The sequence below is a fragment of the Triturus cristatus genome, chromosome 12, assembly GCF_964204655.1.
Source record: "Triturus cristatus chromosome 12, aTriCri1.1, whole genome shotgun sequence".
NCBI classification, from domain to species: Eukaryota; Metazoa; Chordata; class Amphibia; order Caudata; family Salamandridae; genus Triturus; species Triturus cristatus.
In genome coordinates, this window is record NC_140595.1 from 5,052,094 (window position 1) to 5,073,768 (window position 21,675).

At 48.9% G+C, this 21,675-nt stretch overlaps 2 protein-coding genes across 2 annotated transcripts in view; one reads left to right on the forward strand and one right to left on the reverse strand.

Annotated features, from left to right (window-relative positions):
- Positions 1-21,675, reverse strand: part of LOC146772139 (cold-inducible RNA-binding protein B-like) — a 56,274-nt gene that overhangs the window by 2,923 nt on the left and 31,676 nt on the right. The window lies entirely within an intron of this gene.
- LOC146772140 (uncharacterized) overlaps positions 375-21,675 on the forward strand; it is a 306,827-nt gene continuing 285,526 nt past the window's right edge. Inside the window, exon 1 of the mRNA XM_085638602.1 lies at positions 375-555. The gene's annotated coding sequence lies outside the window, so the exon portion shown is untranslated. The remainder of the gene's footprint in view (positions 556-21,675) is intronic.

Consider the following 21,675-nt stretch of genomic DNA (forward strand, 5'->3'; position numbering starts at 1 on the left):
GATCAATCCGGAGGCGGCACCTTGCCTTTCTATGTTTCCGGCAACTGGCACCACCCTTGCACCGTGTTGGGATTATGGCCAAGTAATGAGTGACGGCGACGGGCAAATTAAACTTTCTTTTTCAGGTAGGCACGGCCCGCCAGAAGCAGAGAGAGAGAGAGTATGAGGCTGGCGTCCTCTTGTCCAAATGGCACTTAATTGGCAGCACACTGTGTGCTAACCTCAAACCTTGAGAGGGTCATCAGCGCTCATGACTGGCAGGATGTTTTTAACTATGTTATCCTGCCAGCCCCCAGGAAGGCATCCCTGGCGCTCAGGCGGGCCCGTCTGAAAATAACATGCTCGGGGTCCTGTATCAAAAACTGCTGCCAACTAGAGCAAGACAATCTTGAGGAGCGCCGCCTGTGCTCTCTGTTCCCTCCGACTCAGCTTTAAACTGCAGCTCAATCACCGAGACACGTCGCACCTCAACAATGTGAACAAAAAGTTAGCTGGCGAAGCATTCAGCCTTCAGACCCACTCCCAGGCAGTGGTGGAAGGGACAGCAGTAGCCAGGTGAGTCAAGCACTCTGAAAAGGGTTTTCACAGACATTCCCAAGAGAAGTTTCTTTTTTGTATCAACCCTGCTAATGCCTGGACAGAATACTAAATAGAACTGGAAACAAAATCAACCCTTTGTAACGTTGCATTTCTGCGTTTGGTTCCTCTAAGTAAGTAATAGATCAGAGTTAGAACATGTTTAAAGTGCTTTCTATTTGCATTTGTTCTTTGTATTATGTTGAGTTAAAGGTTGCAAATGTTTACCAGCTTTAGGTGATTTCGCTTATATTTCTACATGCAAGATTAACATATCTGCCCTGTGTTCATTTGCTCTCTGCAGCACGTGCGTACCTGTATGAGGCCGCTATAAAGGGCAATGGCATGGGGATGTGAAAGGTTTTATGATAATTTTTTTACTTTCATATCTTCTATGCAGACAAATCATTTCCTATCAGTATCTTAATCTTCTATTTCAGGGGTTTTGAAGCAGTTTCAAGGTATTTCAGGGATTCTCGTTGATCAAAAGTGTCTGATATTTTATATTTATCTCTTTCCATGCACTTCATTGCTTCGTTTTACTCCATAGAAAATGTCACCCCAAGTGTCACACATTTGACAGTTCACTGACAACACTAACAGCCCTTCCATTTCTGGTGTTTTTACAGTTTTAAGATCTTCCTAGAGTTTCTTGTTGGTCAGGTGGGTGTAATTTCTGATATTTATATGTTTAGCTGGTATTTAGTGCTTGATTTTGCTTGCGAAAAAGTGTCACTCATATTTTGAAATTATGAAAATGTCACACATAAGCAATCAGAAACCTTGGCAGCTATGGATAATTGCAATGCTTCCCATCAGCACTTGTGGCGTTACACAGTCGCCTTCATAAGTCGGTAAGCACTATTTCTTTTGGGTTTGCAGTGTGGTCCACTTTCACTTTAGCGGTCGCGCTTGTTTATTGAATTAATTTGCCGCACGGGCCGAAATGGAGCGTTTCTACTCACTAATCTAACAAGCATTTGCAATGCAATAGGTCTCGCATTTACACAGGTTTGAGCTATTGACGTTGCAAATAACAATGCCTTTTTTTTTTTTTAAACATAAATAAAAGGCATTGTCATTTACAATGCCTATAGTTTTAACTCGCGTAAATGCAAGACCTATTGCATTGCAAGTGCTTGTTTTAAAAGGGTCGTAAGCACCAGTCTGTGGTGTCTGGCCACCGGCCCATTTACTGGTAGGAAAGAGCAAAGCTCAGACCAAGTGCCCAGAATGTCAGGTAGGGCTTTGCTGAATGTGAATAAGGGCTTAGAGGAGGCAGGCCCAGGTTGCAGGCCTTCGTAAGGACATTTGCCTCCACTTCCACAGAAGGCAGGTGAAGGTACTTGCAGCATGTTAAAATACCTCAGCAAATGAAGAACTCTTCTGATGGCGGCCCGATGTGGGGAAAAAATAAAAATCAACCTTGTATCAGGGGAAGTATCAAGTTCATTGGCCTCCTGCAGGTCCATGTATAACCTGTCATCATGATGTGGGGGTTGATCAGTCCCATCATCTGCCCATTCATCACTAGTTGGAGGTAAACTCTGGTCAGAATCAGAACCATTGGAGCATCGGAGGACAGATCTGCTAAAGCGGTGGTATATTGTTTGAATCGGCCTGTATGGAAACCGAGTGCACTGCACTGGAGTCTGAGCGCAACTGTGGTCAAGGTTGAAGCTGATTCGACTAAGGGTCAGACATCAGAGTTTGCATCAGATCCTCTATTGCTGGCTGGACCGGCGTAGAAGAACGAGGAGCTGACAAATCTAGGAACCGAAATGCAAGTCAACACTGAAATTAGTGCACAACCAGAGACAGGTTCTAGGGGCTCAAATGACGCATTGGATGGATGTTATGTTAATGGACTTGTAAAGTGCGACAGCTGCTCCAGCAAAGAGGCGTCCCGGCGCTGACAGCAGTGAGGTGGACAAGATCAGGGGTCAGGGAGAGGGCCCAGGGAAGGCCTACGGAGTGGGAAAGATGGCTTTCCTGAATTCTAGGTAATTGCTAAGCCCACGAATGTGGGCAGGCAGCGTGTTCCAAAGGATGGCCACTCTGTTCCGGAAAGAGCGACCTCCGGCGCGAACCCTCCTACCCCGGGGAACCAACACCACGTGTTGTCCCATGGAACGGAGCTGGCGGGGGAGTAACATAAGGTAAAAGCAGTTTGGCCAAAATACCAAGAGAGGCAGATTTCAGGGCTTTGAAGGTTAGACAGAGAGCCTTGAACTCAATCTGCCTGGCCACAGGCAGCCAGTGGAGGCGGCGAATGGCGTTTGTCATAGAGCAGGCTCTGCGCAAACCGAGGAGAGATCTTGCGGCCGCATTCTGTACCCTCTGTAGCCTATGTATTTCTGTCTTGTTAACTCCCAGATACTGTGAACTGGCGTAATCAAGTCTAGACATAATCAAGTCCTGAATGATGATCTGCCTGGTAGGGGCATCAAAGAAGCCCTGGATGGCATTGAGACCTCGCAACAGCCCAAAACAGATTCCAGCCACCTTTTTAGTTTGGGTCTGGAAGCTGAGGGATGAATCTATCAAACCCCGGCCTAAGTTTTTCACTGCCTGCTTGGGGGAGGGGGCAGTGCCTAGGCTCTTGGGCCACCAGAGCTCACTCCCTTGACCATGGTCTTTCCCCACCAACAACACCCCGACTTGTTGGCATTTCGTTGGAGACAGTTGGCGGTCATCCACTCGGCGACTGCCGCAAGATCACTCTGAAACTTAAGAGCGTCCTGCTTAGAGTCGCTCAAGAGAGCCACCACCAGCTGTGTGTCGTCGGCGTAGGAGACCATGGTCAGCCCTCTGCTCTTGGCTACTACAGCCAGAGGTTGTACGTATAGGTTGAAAAGCAGAGGGCACCCCTTGCTTGACGGGAAAGATGCCAGTGGTTGAGGGGGGGGCTATCATCTGAAACATCCTATCAGCAAGGAACGAGGCGAGCCACTTCAGGGCTGAGCCTACAATTCCAGCCTCCTCCAGGCGTCGCAACAGAATGGCGTGGGACACTGTATCAAACGTGGCATTGAGATCCAGAAGGATCAGTGCCGACGTCTGCCCTGCATCCAAAGCTGTCCAAAGATGTTCCGTCACAGCCAGGAGCGCCGACTCTGTGCTGTGGCCAGGGTGAAAGCCATTTTGGGAAGGGTCTAATCTGTTGTTGGAGTTCAGGTAGTCCGTGAGGAGGGAGTTGATGTAAGCCTCCGTGATCTTTGCGGCCCAAGGTAGAAGGATGATCAGCCAAAAGTTTTCTGGGTTTTTAGGGTATAAGGAGGGTTTTTTAAGCAGCGGTATCACCCTGGCCTGTTTCTAAGCTATAGGCACGACCGCTGTATTGAGAGACCCCTTGATCACCTGTCCTAAGGGAAGTAAGACAGTAGATAGAATTTTCCGAAATTGGTCAGGTTTCAGTGGATCGGCCGGAGAGCCTGACTTGATTTTGGAGCATAGAGCAAGTAATTGATCCGGAGGGATTGGTGGAAAAGCCTCTAATGTGACGTTGGTGTGGTTGCAAGATACCTCAAGAGGGCCGGCATGGTCCGTAGGGAAGCACTTATAAATGTCTTCTACCTTCCTAACAAAGAAGGTGGCGAGCTCTTCACACTGCTGATCAGAGGTGATCAGTGGACCTGCGGCGCCTTTCTGAGTTTTAAGGCAGGAGACTATCGAAAAGATACTCTTCGCCGGGTTGGTACTCTCGCTGATTTGCTGAGCATAGAATGCTGCACGCTCGACTTGGATGGTCCTGTGATAACTTCTTACGGCTGCCTGGTAGCAATCCTTGGAGGCCGGGTCAAAATCCCTTCTCCAGATTCTCTCTAGCCTTTTACAGATTTTGTGCAGTTCAGCTAATTTAGTGTTGTACCATGGGTTGGATTTTGATTTGCGATTCATGGACAACTTAGCTGGAATCAGGCTGTCCAACGGCTGGTTAGTCCAATCGGTAAAGGCCGAGTTAGCCTCATTAGGGTCAGCCGGCAGAACTGGGGTGGTGGCGGAGAGGTGGGCTAGGAATTGGTCCCAGTTCAGTTTATGCCAAGGGCGTTTGAGGGAGAGCGTTTTGTCTAAATTACGCGCTGGTGCGATGCCCTGAATGGACATGGGGACCAGATAGTGATCGGACCATCCCATCAGGACAGGGGGTAGGACAGTAACGGAAGGTATATTTGTGAAGTATGGGTCCAACAGGTGACCAGCCGAATGCGTTGGTCCTGAGATCCGTTGATCGAGCTGACAAGCCGCGAGATCAGCCACAAAATTAGCCACATCGGCGTCAGAGTGATTATCCAAGTGCAAGTTAAAATCTCCTGTGACTGCAAAATTCGAGGCATTAACCACCAGGGCGCTGACTGTCTCGATTAGAGCTTCCCTATAGACTTTTGCTTGACCCGGGGGTCGATAAACTAAAGACTTTTGCTGGACCCGGGGGTCTATAAACTAGTAAGCCTGTCATAGTGTAGTTAGGATTAAGGGTGATTTAAAAACTAGCACATTCGCAGCCAGCGACAGGCTGCTTTATGAAGGAGCAGAGGTAGCCTCTCGTTTCCCTATTGAGGGTGTAGATGTTATAGCCCTCTGGGAGTGCTAGCCCTAGCTCAGCGACCATGTCCTCCGAGAGCCAGGTCTCCGTGAGGAACAGGACGTCGGGGGACTCTGCTTCCAGAAGATCATGGACGTCGGCAAAGTGTTTGGCTAGGGAGCTGCAGTTTAGGTGAAAAATTGTAGTGTTTGTACTGGGGTGGGAGGTGGCGGCTGCGAGGTGTTGCTGAGATGACAGACATGAAGCCGCAGCATTTGCAGCCGAAACCCCCCTCTAAGCCACCCAGGCCAGATTGCTTGCACCTGCCAACCTGCATCCTGATTGCTAGCAACTCATTCCGGGCATAGGTGTACCCCATTTTGTCGAGATTGCCAGCATGTCTGGCGCCTGGCGACGAACAGGCGCGGACGGGCGCAGACGGGCTTGCCTTTGGCGCGCCGGCTGTGTGCGCCCGAGTCCACTGCAGCATGGGCAGATATAGGCGCTGAGTCTGCACACTAGAATGCTGACCGTCGACTTCCGACCCAGAAGTGAGGGCAGAATCAAGTGCAGCTGGTGTAGTCAGGTCCCGCCCTCCGCTCAATCGGCACGTCAGCCACGGCGGACCAAGGGAAGGACAGCAGAACGAAAGGTGATTAACAACAAGCTAAATACAGTGCCAGTACCGTAGTTTACAAGCGGCTGTCAAAGTGGGCAGCATTGAAAGTTTACCAGCCTCAAGTGTTGATGGCAGTGGTAGTCGGCGCAAGTGAAACTAAAAAGCAGGTTTTGGAACAAAGGCAATTTCTAGATAAAACAGTTTTTAAACAGCACAGGCAGCTCACACAAAGGTCCCTCCGGTGTCACTGCTGAAAAGTGAGATAGGAAACCCAACTACAGGCCCCTATGGGTACTTGGGTCCCAAAGGCAGACCGGAAGGAGCCAGTAGAGTGCCAAAAATACACAGAATGGCCTAAAAGTTCTGATACAGCATTGTCGATGGCACAGGGAACTCTGGACGCATCAGGATCAATTGTGGAATGAGCCCCTCGATTGGGAGCGCGTCAAAGTGACACTTGATACCCCCAAGACATAGTGGTGGGATGGGATTGAGTTCCACTTTGCCTAATGTTCACTCTCTGATCTGGACTTTGACTTATAGGACGACTTCATCTACAAAGATAACCTATCTAACGATCAGCCTTAAAGGCGGAGCCACACCCTCAACTTGTAGTCAGACTTATGAGGTCCGTGACTTCTTCCTGTTAGGTGAAGCACCGTCTTTCTTCACAGCCCCTGATCGCCTTCAAATGTGCAAGGGCACACCATTACTGACATCTGTTTGATAGCCAAGGCATTGTTTGAAATCTCGAGTTTTAGTTGGGGACATAGTTCCCTTGCCCACTCCATTTCGATCAATGAATGAATGAGAAACGGAATGAAGCCAACACAGAGCCGCACACGCCCCCCAGCAGCATGCTGAAGCACTGGTATGAACAGTTTCGGATTCATTCTGGCCCTTGGGGAATAGTCTAAAGACAAGGAATCTGCAGTTAGAATTATCCAGAAAGAAAGTGGTGAATTTTATTTAAAGGACAAGTATAAAACCAATGCCAGTGCACTGACGCGAGGCAATCTGAGACACAAAAGCACCGGCTCATTTGTAAGACTTCCATGCTTCAAATACTTTGGGTTCGGTTTAGGTCTCGGCGGACGGGTTACTCCGTCACAACGGGGGCGGATATCCTGTACGCCAAAATATAAATCCCATAGGATTACACGGGATTTATATGTCGGCGGATGGGATATCCGCCCCCGTTGTGACGGAGTAACCCGGCCGCCAAGATCTAGATCAGGCCCCGAGTCGCGGCCTGGGATTCCGAGCGCGCCAACTAAAAATATTCAAAGCACGTTAATGCACAACAAAACGCAAAATGGGCAACTTTAGTTATATGTAAATTAGAATTGTATAATGATCGAATTAAAAGAAAAAGTTACTTTTAAATGGAATTTTTCACCATGATGGTCAATGAAATCATAAAACTGAGGAAATCCACCTAAGCACCAGGCCATGTAACACACACAGGCCGACATGAAGACGGAAGATGCTACTCACCCCGTAGGCATCTATTTTTAGCATGTAGTACTGTAGATTTACATGGCTAGCAAACTACTGCCATGTAGTTTGGGGCTTAAAAATGTGCAGGTTGTTTTTGTTAAAAGATTTCCCAAGATGTGGTGGGATTCCTCTAGTGTACATTGCATGTGGGCACCGACTGAAAGTTGAATAAAATGTCCTTAGCACTGCTTGACCAACTAAAGTTTGCTGACTTGCCAAGAAGTTGACACAATAATGCTTAGTGAAAGTGTGCAGGATTGACCAGGTGGCTGGTTTGCAAACATTGGATCATTAGATGCTGCATAAGGATATTAGTACCCCCCTTCTGGCAGGCAGAATGCGCCCTAGGAGGGGCATGGAAGACTCTCTGCACCTTGAGGTAACACGTTTGAATGCATTTGACAATCCACCTGGCTATACCAGCATTTGAGATAGGCTGCTTCTTGTGGGGTTTAGCAAAGGAGACAAAGAGCTGGTCGGACTTGTGGAATGATTTATTCTTTCTGCCACAGAATCAGGCTGCAGGAAGAAAATGTAAGTTCTATGGTTTAGTTAAGATGGAAGGGTGACACTACCTTAGAGAGGAACTTAGAATTGGTTCGAAGAACCACCCTATCCCTTTGACCCATATGAAAGGCTCCTGAATAGTGAATGCTGGTAGAGCGCTAATGTGCCTAAGCACGCTGATAGCCATCAGGAAGGCTACCTTCAGGAATAGAATTGCAGAGGATAGGAGAGTATAGCCCCAGATGGCGGCTCCATGTCTGGTAAGGACTACGGTGAGATTCCAGATTTGTACATACTCCGGGAGATAAAACCCATTCTAGACCCTACATAAATGCCTTAATCTCTGGTACCTTGAACAGCAATATGTTTTGATGGTGCTGCATTGCAGTAAAGTGGAGGTGAATAGATATTTAGGCCAAGCCCGTCTTCTGCAGGTGCATAAGGTAGGTGACAATTTCCAGCACTGTAGGATTTAAAAGATCAGATTTGTATGAAATGCAGTAATGGACAACCCATTTCATTTAGCTGCATAGGAGGCAAGCACTGTAGGCTGACTAGCCTCCTTCAGGAAGGACATACATTCTTGGGGAAGGCTGAGGTTTCTAAATTTTTGGATCTAAGTTTGCAAGTCTGAGCTCCTCTCAATACGTATGCCTGACCGTGTCTGTGTGAAAAGGTCAGGCCTGAAGGGAAGCCTCTTGTGGGTGTTGACATATCGCCTGAAGAATGAGAAGCCAGGTCCGTCTGTCTCAGGTTGGAGCCATTAAGATTTGAGATTATGATGTTTTCCTGAGATTCCTGACCACAAATGGAATCAGTGGTAGAGGTGGAAAAGTGTATGCAAATAGATCGACTAGTTCATCTTAAGTGTGTTGCCCATGGACTGGGGGTGTGGGTATCTGGCGAGAAATTTAGGGCATTTAGCATTTTCTGGGGTTGTGAGTTAGTCTATTTGTGGAGTGTCCAAATGCTGAAAGTATCTGTGGAGCACCTGGGAGTACACTTCCCACTCATGGTGTAGAGGCATCCTGCAGCGCAGGTCAGCAAATTTGTTGGCTATCCCTGGTAGATGCTCCGCCAGAAGATGAATGTTGTAGGGGAGCGCCCAATGCCAGATGCTGTGAGCTAGGTAAGACAGCTGAAAGGAGCATGGATCCCTTTCTGGATGCAATACAAGACCGTCATGTCCATTCTGATCAGGACTATCTCTATGTGAACGAGTTGGAGAAAGGCTTTGAGCCAGATGGATGGCTAGCAGTTCTAAGAAATAGATGTAGTAGTCCCGATATTGAGACTGCCACTGTCCTTCAATTGTGCACTGCAATAAAAGACATGCCCCAAGCATTGAGAGAGGCCTCTTTGATAGCGGTCACATGCAGAGCTGGGTCTGCCAGAGACCTGCCTTGCACCAGGTTGGCGGTTGCCCACCACTACAGACAGCAGTGCGCATTGGCCTGAATCAACACTAGATCTTCCCACTGAACTTGACCTTATGACCATTGGACTGCCAAACACTCTTGCAGGGGCAGTATATGCAACCTTGCTTGGGGAACTGATTGCAATGCAAAATGCCCGAATTCTCAAAAAAGATGCACAACTGTGTGCACTCCAATCTGAGGCTTTGGAAGCAGGTGCTTAAAGGCCAAGACCCGTTGATAGTTGGCGCATGCGTTCAAGTGACAGTATTTCAGATGGAGCTGAAGAAGGGCTGTATCTGAAGGGGTTAAAGGTGATATTTGGTAGCATTAATGCCGATGCCTGAAGCAAGGGCAGTGCCACTTGTGTATGTGCAAGACAATACTACTGTACTTGATCAGCCAATCGTTGAGGTATGGGAAGATGTGGATTCCCTCCCACAAGAGTTGCAGACATTTTGTGAACTCTCTTGGTACTGTGGTGGCCTAAGGGAATTACGTTGAATTGGTAGTGGTGTCCACTTACCAGAACACAAAGGTACTGCCGGTGGAAGGGTGAATATGAAAATGAAAGTAGGCATCTTTGAGCGAGCGCAGTCATGAAATCCCTCTGTTGGAACAGAGGGATGACCTCTTGAAATGTTCCGTTATGACTTGGTGTTTGAGGGGAGATCAAGAATAGCCCCGAAGAAGTCATCCTTCGAAATGAGGAAGTATAAGTATCCTCTGATCGCTTGATGTTGAGGGGTGGCTCCATCGCCCTCATCAGCATCCCACCACTGACTACATCTGACGCAAACACTGCAGCACACAACCGCCACCTCTGGATCACGAACTTCGCCGACACACTCGCCCCCCTCAAGAAAGCCACTGAAGACACATCAAGACGCCTTGAAAATACATGAACGAACAACAAAACCACGGAAACACGCGCTGCTAACAAAGCAGCCACCACCGCACACCACCAACTCATCAAATCCACAAGGAAGAAATCCCTCCAAGACAGAATCCTCTCCAGCGCACACAACACCAAAGAGCTCTTTTTCATCAAGGAATTCGCCAAACCCTGCAGCGAAATAACAGACGTCTGAACCCTCCCAAGACCTCTGAAACAGACTCAGCACTTTCTTTCACCACAAAATTAGGATGATCTACGACAACTTCTACAACTTCGGATCCTGCTCACAACAGAAACACCTTGAAGACTATGAAAAGCATCAAATCCGGGGCACCACCAGACCCCTAACAACACCACATCTTCAACAGAGCCAACCCTGCATTGCACCCGATCTACGTCGGACGATCAACTGCTCCTTCGAGCCCGCCACCTTCCCAGACAATTGGAAACATGCTGAACTCAACCCCCTCCTGAAGAAACCCTCCACGGACCCGAAGGACCTCAAGAACTTCAGGCCCATCTCTCTGCTTCCCTTCGCAGTCAAGGTCATCGAAAAGGCCGTCAATACCCAGCTAGCGAACAAAGTCCTGGACATCTACCAATCCGGATTCCGAAGCAACCCCAGCAGCAATTCCTACCTACTTGCCGCCACCGGCGACATACGCTCCCTCCTCGACCTGGGCGAAACTGCAGCCCTTATCCTCCTGGACCTCTCGGCTGTGAGGAAATTCAAATACGGCCCCATCTTTCCTAGTAACACCATTACGCTGTTGCCCTCACTCAGGCACCTTCAACCTTCGTAGCGTTTCTTTCACATTCTATACTGTTGCACATATTACACGACCTTTCCTGTTTCCCTGAGCTAAGTCCATTCTGAGACCCGGCTCGAAGCAACTAATCCCCGAGATAACCATCTATTGACCCTTGGTGACCGTTCTCGGCCTCTCCAGTTGTTTTACGAATCACCGTCTTCAACACGCAAACACGTCCTGTCGTAAATTAATTTAACCAAGGAATGGCTATGCCACCTGACCTATAGGGCCAGGTAGAGAACACGACCTTAGGGAAGGAATTTCTATTACCCATTTTCCTGTATCTTGTACAAAGAATGTTTCCTGGTGGATGATTTGTATTTTTATTGCACATTGAGGGGGTTGTTGCTTTAGGGGATTCAAGCTCTACTAAAGACTGTGAGCCACGGATTGAAGTGGCAGTCTCCTGAGAACCTACCACTGATGTACTTCTAGGACAACTGTACCTAGCTGCAGATAATAAATTGAAGTTCCTATGCCAAACAGAGTGTTCCGTGTCTCTGTAATTTGGAAGGCAAACTCAGAAGATTTCAGGCGTACCCTGCGCCGCCAGGCTTAATGAGCCCGGTTCTTCAATTGGTGCCCTCTGTGAGGCCGCTTCAGAGGTCGTGGGTCCAGCCCGAGGATCGTGAGGAGCCTCGCAGGGAAATTCCGGAGGACCCGCACCACGTGATCGACCCCTGCATGTCGTAAGTGGACCGAAGGTTTTTTACCGTGTGGCTTCTCCCTTCCAACGGCTGCAAAGACCTGCTGCCCTGACTGCGGCCACGCTTTGGCTCCCTTGGTAATTGGTATCGCAAGACATCAGACGGACCTCTGTTGGCGTACGAAAACATCTGGTTAAGTTAAGTATAGTGGCCACTCCTTTGTCTTTGTTTTGTCTTTGTTCGACTTTTGCAAAAGCCGAAACCGAGGGGTGAGTGCAGTTCTTGTACTATAAAGTGACTAATTAACAAACTATTGTGGTAGCGATGCCTGGTTTCAGTAAGTTTGGAAGATGGTTTTGTTGTAATCGCGATAGGGCTTCCCGACTGGAGGACTCTTGTCCAATTCCTCCGGCCGGAACTCCCACTTATGAAGTATATTCTAAACATGGTATTGGCCCCATAGCTTTTAATGAGGCATGGGTTCGCTATACTAGGAAAGATGGTGTTTTACGATGGCCACAGAACGGCAGTTTTGAGCTCAATATTTTAGATAATTTGAAGAACACTTTGTTTAAGCGAAAAGCCTGGCCGGCTATGTTTGACTCTTTTCGCTTATGGCGTAAGGAGGCCAAACAGAAAGAAATAAAACAAGCTAAAAGAGATAGGAGGGATATGTCTATTTTACAAGCTGCGCGACAGTTTAAAAATAATGAAACCGATCATGCGATTGAGGTCTCAGATAGGCAACATCGTATGGCGGTAGATAAATGATATCCAGTGTTGCCAACTTCCCCTACGGAGAAAAATGTGGACCCTGAGAAGGATTCTTTAATGTCCCATCTGTTGAAATTACCCCCGCCCTATGCGCAGGGAGCTAATGTACCTTTTGGATTACCGCCTGCCCCCGGAGCGAATGCACCTTTATTATTAGCACCTGCCCCGCCTGTTCCGCCTGTTGTCCCACCTGTCGCTCCTCAATCGGTTCCTGCACCCCCACCACAGCTTTCTCCGGTATTACCGAGCTCTCCCTTACCTTCGACTCCCTTCATAAATGTTACTCCCTCTTCTGCCGCGCCTAATATTCTGTCTCCTGTCCTAATGACGAATTCTCCCTCCGCTCGGAGGCGAATGATCAATACCGTTTCTGGCCTTTTGTCCCCTCTCTTTGGGACATTTCAAATGACCCCTGTTCCTCCTCGTAGACAAACTCGTAGTCAGCTCCCAGGTCCGGAGGAACAGGAAGTGCTAGATCTTCAAGCCCGAAGGTGGATCACGAATGGCCCCCAGTATAGTGTGCAAGATATTATGGTCACCTTTCAGCAGTGGGAGGCACCAACGCAGAGATATGTTTTTGATACTATGTGTAACATTTTAAGTCAAGAGTGGGAGGATATGGGATTGGGACGAGCCCCTCAGGGCCTGCTCGATGTACAGGCCGAGTTTGATAAAGGGCTGATTGTGGGCGCAGAGGTTGAGGACGCGGTAGGAACGCTTGTCACTTTTAGAATGATGCTTGCCTGCCGGTCCTTGCCAAACGCGATTCCCCCGTCAGGCGAAAATTAAAACACTATCCCATGAGAGAGGTTCCCCCAGTGTGGAGAGAGGAGGTTGCAGCTCAGGGTGCTAATCCTCTTATACCTGCTCACTTTCAACGTGTGTGGGTACACGTTCCTTGGAAACAATCTGAGGTATTGGCCCTTAAGCAGTCGTTACCGGACCCCCGTAAAAATCCTGCTGGGTATTACAAAGAGTTGTCCCAAACTGTCAATGCATGTATTATGAATTTGGCCGATATAGACATGCTAATGGGTAATGTGGTCCCACAACCGTTATGGGCTAGGATTCGGAAGGAGGACCATGTGGGGGAACTGGGGAATGATTAGGCTGCCATACTCGCCGCGGACAGACTCCAAGTGGGTGGTGACAAACCTGAGGCTCTAATTACAGAACTCCCAGCTAGGATCATTGCCTTACTGAAAACTATGATGCCCCCTCTGCAAGTTAATTGGGATAAGTTAGCAGCTTGTAAGCAGAAAGCGGATGAAAACGTCTCTGATTTCTTCACTCGTTTCGAGGAGACGTTCATCGATCATAGTGGTCAGGATATGAGCACTGAAGGTGGCCAACGGTTGTTTGTAGACAAATTTGCGTCAAATTTGGTTCCGGAAATATCTAATAAGTTGAAGAATTCCGAAAGTGCGTGGGCGGTCTCCTCTTCGGCCCAGATATTGGCTACTGCCCAGTATTATGAAAATAGGGATAAAGAGGAAAGGGAGAAACTTGATAAAAAGACCAAAGAGTTGAAAACAAAAGTTCTTTTGCAACAAGCTTATCCTCCTCGCCCTGCCCAACGTGAATATCAGCCGTCTCCACAATTCCAGAGACAGTTGCAGAGGTCTGGGCCTTTCGTTCCCCGACCCCCACTGGGCCAAAATCACTGCGCTTACTGTAAAGAAGCAGGCCATTTAAAGTATAATTGCCCGGTTTTGTTACAGCGCACGAGCGGTATTCCCGCGTCACGAGGCCAGCGTGGTTATCAGTCAGCACCAAGAGGTAGAGGACGAGGTACGCCGCCTAATAACCAACGTTCCATGCCCCCTGGAAACTCCACGAATTATTTTGATCAGCAAAATGTTCAGTCTACCAACTATTACAACAGGGATTACTATACTGAGGATGAGAGTCAGAATTCCCAACCTAGCTAGGACAGCCATGGACAAAGTAAGGGAGTAGTATCAGTTCCAGTGGACCAAAGCGGGCCTTATGTTGATGTGGAAGCACTAGGTGTTACAGAGCCATTCCTATTAGACACTGGTGCAACAAAGAGCTCTATGATTCACTCTAAACTCACTGGGGCACCTTTGTCTGGCTGTACAAATGTTTCTGTAGGTTTTTCTGGCGCCCCAGTTCAAAACCCAGTTTCATGCCCTTTGCCCATTTCAATAGGTCCTTACAAATTGGAGGCCCCGCTCCTTTTAACAACTGGTTGTGGTGAAAATTTGTTGGGCTTGGATTTATTGAAGAGATTGTATGCGACATTACACTGTTCCCTTTCTGGTGTACGTCTTACCTTAGGTAAGAAATTGACCTCACCGATGTACTTGTCTAAAGATCAGCTTCCCCCTGAATTACAATCTCTTCCAGCCACCCTCTGGGCCACCGGCCCCAATGATGTGGGCCTCCTGCGGACTCCTCCCTACATTGTAACACTCAAGCCTAATACTACATTTCCTCGCATTACACAATATAAAATTTCCAGTGACGGCGAAAAAGCTCTTTTGACTATAGTTCATGATTTGGTACAAAACGATGTAGTCGAAGAGACTAGGGGAAATGTATGCAATTGCCCTGTTCTGCCTGTTTTTAAACGAACCAACCCTTCTCAGCCACCTGTCTATCGTTTTGTGATTGATCTCAGAGAGGTCAACAAGATTGTGGTACCTCAATTCCCTGTTGTCCCGGATATTAATGTCCTGCTGACAATGATACCAGCCTAAGCTTCATGGTTTTCCGTCATTGACCTCAAAAATGCTTTCTTCAGCATTCCCATTGCTGAGTAAAGTAGGGATATTTTTGGCTTCTCCTTAGCAGGCCGAAGCTTCCGGTTCAAGCGAGCTCCTCAAGGCTATCGCGAGAGCCCCTCCATTTATAGTCAAGCATTGAAATCACAGCTCGATACTTTGTGTTTACCACCAGGGGCCACTCTCATTCAATATGTGGTTGACCAGTTGGTTGCAGCATATTCTGAAGACACTTGTAAAAAGGCTACCATTTCACTGTTACACCACTTATCTGACCACAACCACAAGGTTTCACCATCAAAATTGCAATATTGCTGCCAAGAGGTTACCTACCTAGGTCATCTCTTGTCAAAGGAGGGACGGCGATTGACCCCAGAACGTATCCAAGCAATTGCCCAAATGCCTATTCCATGTACGCAAAAAGAGGTGCGTGCCTTTTTAGGTATTACCTCTTATTGTAGACAATGGATCCCCCATTTTTCCTCTTCTGGCAAAACCCTTGTTGGCACTCACTCTTAAAGATACACCACACCCGCTTCCATGGACTGCGGAATGTCAGAAAAGTTTCACTGATTTACGCACTGCCTTGTGCTCTGCCCCTGTGTTAGGTACTCCTGATTACAGTAAGCCTTTCACACTCTATGTTCATGAGAAAGAAGGTTGCGCGTTATCAGTTTTAACGCAACGATTTGGGGACACGCAACGCCCCTGTGCCTATTTTTCGGCCACGATAGATCCAGTGGCCAAGGCATTTCCTTGCTATTTGAGGGCTACAGCAGCAGCGGCAGTTTCCATTCACCAGTCTGCTGGATTGGTATTAGATAATACCCTTATTGTCATGGTACCGCATGCAGTAGACACCCTCCTAAATAGAACAAAGACCCAACACCTCACGAGTGCACGCCTTTCGGGGTACGAATTGACGCTCTTGGCTAGCCACATACACATTAAGCGATGTAATACCTTGAACCCGGCAACATTGCTGCCAATTCCAGTAGAAAATGACACTCAGGAGCAACACGATGGCTTCCTCCGCACGGAGGAAGAGACAAAAGGCAGAGTTGATTTAAAGGACACTCCACTCCCGGACCCGGATGGGACCTTATGGGCGGACGGTTCTTGTTTTAAGATTCCCAATGGTGAAACGACCTCAGCCTATGCAGTCACTACCTTATGCACTGTTGTAGAAACAGCGCGTATTATACATAACTCAGCCCAGGCAGCTGAATTGATAGCACTGACTAGAGCTTGTGTGTTGGCTGAAGGAAAAAGGGTGAATGTGTATACTGATAGTCAGTATGCGTTTGGAGTGGCCCATAGTTTTGGCTGCCTGTGGAAGGAAAGAGGGTTTCTCACATCCCATGGCACTAAGATACAGCATGGCCAATTGGTAAATGACCTTCTTGAATCACTCACCTTGCCCACTCAGATAGCGATTGTGAAGTGTAGTGCACATAAGAAGATCACTGATGATGTAGGTCAAGGAAATGCTTTCTCAGACCACATAGCGAAAGAGACAGCTAGAGACACTACAAGCAGCATGTATGTTGCGGGCTCTGCTAGATGGGTTGCACAAGGAGGGATGTGTGAGAATACTGTGGACAGTGTGAAAATGATCCAGGCAGAGGCCACAGAGAAAGAATTGAGTACGTGGAAAGAAAGTATAGGAAGATTGGATGTGACAGGGTTCTGGACAGACTTGTCAGAACATTAACGCTGGTTGTTACCAGATGCTTATGTACTCCCAGTAGTTACCATGGCACATGGTCCAGCCCATATTAGCGCTAAAGGTATATGCAAGCTTCTGGCTCCGGTATGGAAGAATGTGGGGTCCCTAAATGTGCAGACAATCTGGTTAAGCATTGTATTGTATGCTTGATGCATAACCTGGGGAAGGGAACACCAACACCAGCAGGACACTTTGCTTCCCCAACTTACCCTTTTGAGGTTTTACAAATAGATTACATCCACATGGAACGATGTAACAATCTGAAGTCAATCAGTCAATCAGTGACACTTGTAAAGCGCGCTACATACCCGTAGGGTCTCAAGGCGCTGGGGAGGGGGGGGAGGGGGGGGTGCCGCTACTGCTCGAACAGCCAGGTCTTCAGCTTCTTCCTGAAGGAGAGGTGGTCTTGGGTCAGGCGCAGGTCGGTAGGGAGGGAGTTCCAGGTCTTGGCGGCCAGGTAGGAGAAGGACCTTCCTCCTGTAGTCGCTCTTCGGATGCGGGGGACGGCGGCGAGGGCGTGGTTGGCTGATCGGAGGTGGCGTTTGGGAGCGTGGAAGTTGACTCGGCTGTTGAGGTAGCTCGGGCCTTGGTCGTGTAGGGCTTTGTGTGCGTGGGTGAGGAGGCGGAAGGTGATTCTTTTGTTGACGGGGAGCCAGTGAAGGTCTCTCAGATGTCCGGAGATGTGGCTGGTTCGTGGGATGTCGAGGATGAGTCTGGCTGAGGCGTTCTGGATCCGCTGGAGTCTCTTCTGGAGCTTGGCGGTGGTACCGGCGTAGAGGGCGTTGCCGTAGTCCAGTCGGCTGGTGACGAGGGCCTGGGTGACGGTCTTCCTGGTCTCGGTGGGGATCCACCAGAAGATCTTCCGTAGCATGCGTAGGATGTTGAAGCACGCCGAGGAGACGTTGTTGACTTGCCTGGTCATGGAGAGGGAGGAGTCCAGGAGGAAGCCCAGGTTGCGTGCATGGTCTGTCGGTTTGGGTGCGGTGCCCAGGGCGGGAGGCCACCAGGAGTCGTCCCAGGCGGAGGGTGAGGAGCCCAGGATGAGGACCTCCGTCTTGTCCGAGTTCAGTTTCAGGCGGCTGGTCGTCATCCACTCGGCTACCTCTTTCATCCCTTCGTGCAGGTTGGATCTGGCGGCGGCGGGGTCGTTGGTCAGGGAGAGGATCAGTTGGGTGTCGTCGGCGTAGGAGATTATGCTGAGGTTGTGTTTGCGTACGATGGCCGCGAGGGGGCTCATGTAGACGTTGAAGAGGGTGGGGCTCAGAGATGATCCTTGAGGGACGCCGCAGGTGACTTCGGAGGCCTCTGACTTGTACGGTGGTAGGCGGACTCTCTGTGTTCTTCCGTCGAGGAAGGAGATGATCCAGTCCAGCGCCTTGTCCTGGATTCCGATGTTGCTGAGGCGCCGTACTAGGGTGCGGTGGCAGACCGTGTCGAATGCCGCAGAGAGGTCTAGGAGGATGAGGGCCGCTGTTTCTCCATTGTCCATCAGGGCTCGGATGTCATCGGTGGCGGCGATGAGGGCGGTCTCGGTGCTGTGATTGGCTCGGAAGCCGGACTGTGAGGGGTCGAGGGATCCGTTTGTCTCGAGGAAGGCGGCCATCTGCTTGTTGACGGTCTTCTCGATGACTTTGGCTGGAAACGGGAGGAGCGAGATGGGGCGGTAATTCTTGAGGTCGGTGGGGTCCGCTGTAGGTTTCTTAAGTAGGGCGCTGAGTTCGGCGTGCTTCCAGCTCTCAGGGAAGATGGTGGTGTCGAAGGAAGTGTTGATGATGTCTCGCAGGTGGGGTGCGATGACAGCGTCGGCCTTGTTGAAGACGTGGTGAGGGCAGGGGTCGGTCGGTGATCCGGAGTGGATGGAGTTCATCGTGCGGATGGTGTCTTCGGTGCTGATCGGGGTCCAGGCGTGGAGGGTGGTGGTGGGGGGTGGTTGTTCGGTCATGGTGTGTGTTGGTTGGTTGTTGAAGCTGTTATGTATGTCCGCGATCTTGTTGTGGAAGTATGAAGCGAGGGAGTTGCAGAGGTCTTGCGATGGGGTGATGTCGTTGTTTCCTGCGCTGGGGTTGGAAAGCTCTTTCACGATGTTGAAGAGTTCCTTGCAGTTGTGTGCGTTGTTGTCCAACCGGTCTTTGAATGCTGTTTTCTTGGCGGCGCGGATCAGCTGGTGGTGTTTCCGGGTGGCAAGTTTGAAGGAGGTCCTGTTGTCTGGTGTCGGTTCCCTTCTCCAGACTTTCTCGAGGGCTCGGCAGTTCTTCTTGGAGCTCTTGAGTTCGTCGGTGAACCATGGGGCCTTCTTGCTGCCGGGTCTGCTAGGCGGGGTCCTCAGTGGGGCGAGTTCGTCCGCGCAGTTGCTGATCCACTTCGTGAGGTTGTCGGCGGCTTGGCTGGGGTTCGCTGAGCTGGCAGGAGGGTGCTGGTTCAGGGAGGTGGCGAGCTGGTCTGCTGTGATCTTGTTCCAGCTTCTGCGGGCTGCCTGTTGCTGGTGTTGGTGGGTCGTCGTTCTCTTGAAGGTGAAGTGGACACAGCTGTGGTCCGTCCATTGAAGCTCTGTGGCGTGGCTGAAGTCTATGTCTGTGCTGGATGAGAAGACTGCGTCGAGTGTGTGTCCGGCGAGGTGGGTGGGGGAAGTACGTTCTTGTTGTGGTATGTGCCTTCTCCCGATGGGTAGAGGCCTATCCCCTGAAAGATAATACTGCTCTATCCACGGCAAAAGTCCTTTTGAAGGAGTTTTTGCCAAGATTTGGGTTACCGAGAATTATTTGGAGTGACAACGGAAGTGAATTTGTGGGTCAGATCATGCAGAAAGTATGTACAGGCCTTGGCATTAAGAAAAAATTCCACGCAGCAAACCATCCTCAGTCAGCAGGTTTGGTGGAATGCTATAACGGCACCCTTAAGCTTAAACTGGCGAAAATACAAGCCAGCACGGGTCTTGCCTGGCCTGATGCCTTGCCCTTGGCTCTCTTATCCACCAGAACAACCACCCATTCCCGTATGGGGCTTAGTCCTTATGAGGTTGTCTTTGGACGCCCTGCAAATGTTTGGGGAGTCCCAAGGCCAAAGAAATACTCAGAGATAGAGCATCCATTGTTGATTGACTATTTACATGATCTAACCACTAAGTTACGTGTCCTTCACCAACAGGTACAAGATACTTTGCCCCAGGCATCAACGGATCCTGGTCACACCATACGGCCGGGAGACTGGATCTGCGTCAAAAACTTCCAGAGGTCAAAGAACTTGGAACCTCGCTGGAGAGAACCTCGTCAGGTACTACTGACGACGCGTACTGCAGTAAAGGTGGTCGGCAAAAAGAACTGGGTACATGGGGTACATTGCAAGAAAGTGCCCCTACCATTGCCTTATGATCAATGGGTTCATAAATGAATTAGCGATTCTGAAACCGGAAGAATACCAAGATTTGGACTATTCAGCGATGCACGCCTAGACTTTGCCGGAGCAGGACAAGACGACGACGAGGTCCTCCAGACAGCTATACCACCGGCAGTGAAATTGGACACTACTAAACCACATCTCCTTTTCCAAGAGCAAACTGTACCTGGTTCCCGGAGGTACGATTTAAGGCCCAGGCTGAACAAAAATACCTCAATAGTGCTTCATTGACTTTGTCTTTATCCCGATTTCCACATGATTGCAGGGCCGTGATCCTAAGTCTCAGAATTGTGACCCAAGATGTGGCTCTAGGCCTGTGGGACTTGTAGGAAAGTATAAAGAACTACAGACAATCACAGCTGAGTGAAGCAACCTCCCGTCACGTGCAATATTTAGAGCTGGAAATGACTGTTAACAAGGGAATGGACAAAATACAAACAATGAGCACAAAGCATTGTAAATTATTGCATAATCGTTTTATAGTGGCTTTAATAATATTGATTTTGATATGTATTATTGTCTTATATAGGATGGGGACTACACGTAATTTTTACACAGCCTACTCCCAAAGTTACCATTGAAATGCATACACATGTCACTCTACCACCTCATGTTGAGTCAAGAAGGAGTGAATTCCGCAGCAACACATTTGTTTCCATGCTACACCAACATCAATTGGCCACTAATGCGACGAACTGTTGGGTTTGTGGTCTTCTGCCAAGTTCGGTGAATACTGGAATGCCATACATTACCCTTCCTTTTTCATTTAATGGCTCTTGTAGTGCATGGTGGGAATTGAGCGCCAGTTGGGTATTTTCTGGAGATGGGGATACTCGAGAAGTAAGGAGCTTGGGAGTACAGCTATACCATTTATGTTGGCGGAACAGAAAAAGGATATATGGGACGGATAGTGAGAAGTCAGAATATGCTGATCGCCAGACCAAATCTACAGATTTGTATTTTCTGCCCTCTAATAGAACCTCTCGAAAAGGACAAACTTTTCTAGTGGTACCTGGACAAGCACCATTCTGTATTAGGAAAGGAGGGTTAGAATATAAAGGTACAAGCAATTGCCAACATATTGTGACATTGAATGGGACAGATTGGCCTCACATGGTTCCCTCACGTAATACATACTTCGTGTGTGGCAATAAGGCTTACACTTCTCTACAAGGTAATTGGAGAGGCACTTGTTATATCGCTTGGTTGTTGCCCCCTACATATATAGCAGATGCCAAGCATCATTTACAGAAAAGAGGGGTGATGTCTGACCAGGATACGTCAGGACAAGGAGTCGGGGATGTCTTGAAAGGACTCCTTCCATTCTGGGGCCCAATAGCAAACAGTAGAGACATAAGACAACTAATTCGAGTTGTAGAAGCCACTGTCAATGAAACAGCTGGAGCTTTGAGTAACATCACTGCAGAACTCGCTGCTGACCGCCTTGTCACGCTTCAGAACAGGATGGTATTAGATATCATCCTTGCTGACCGTGGGGGCGTATGCAGATTGATCGGATCTAGCTGTTGCATT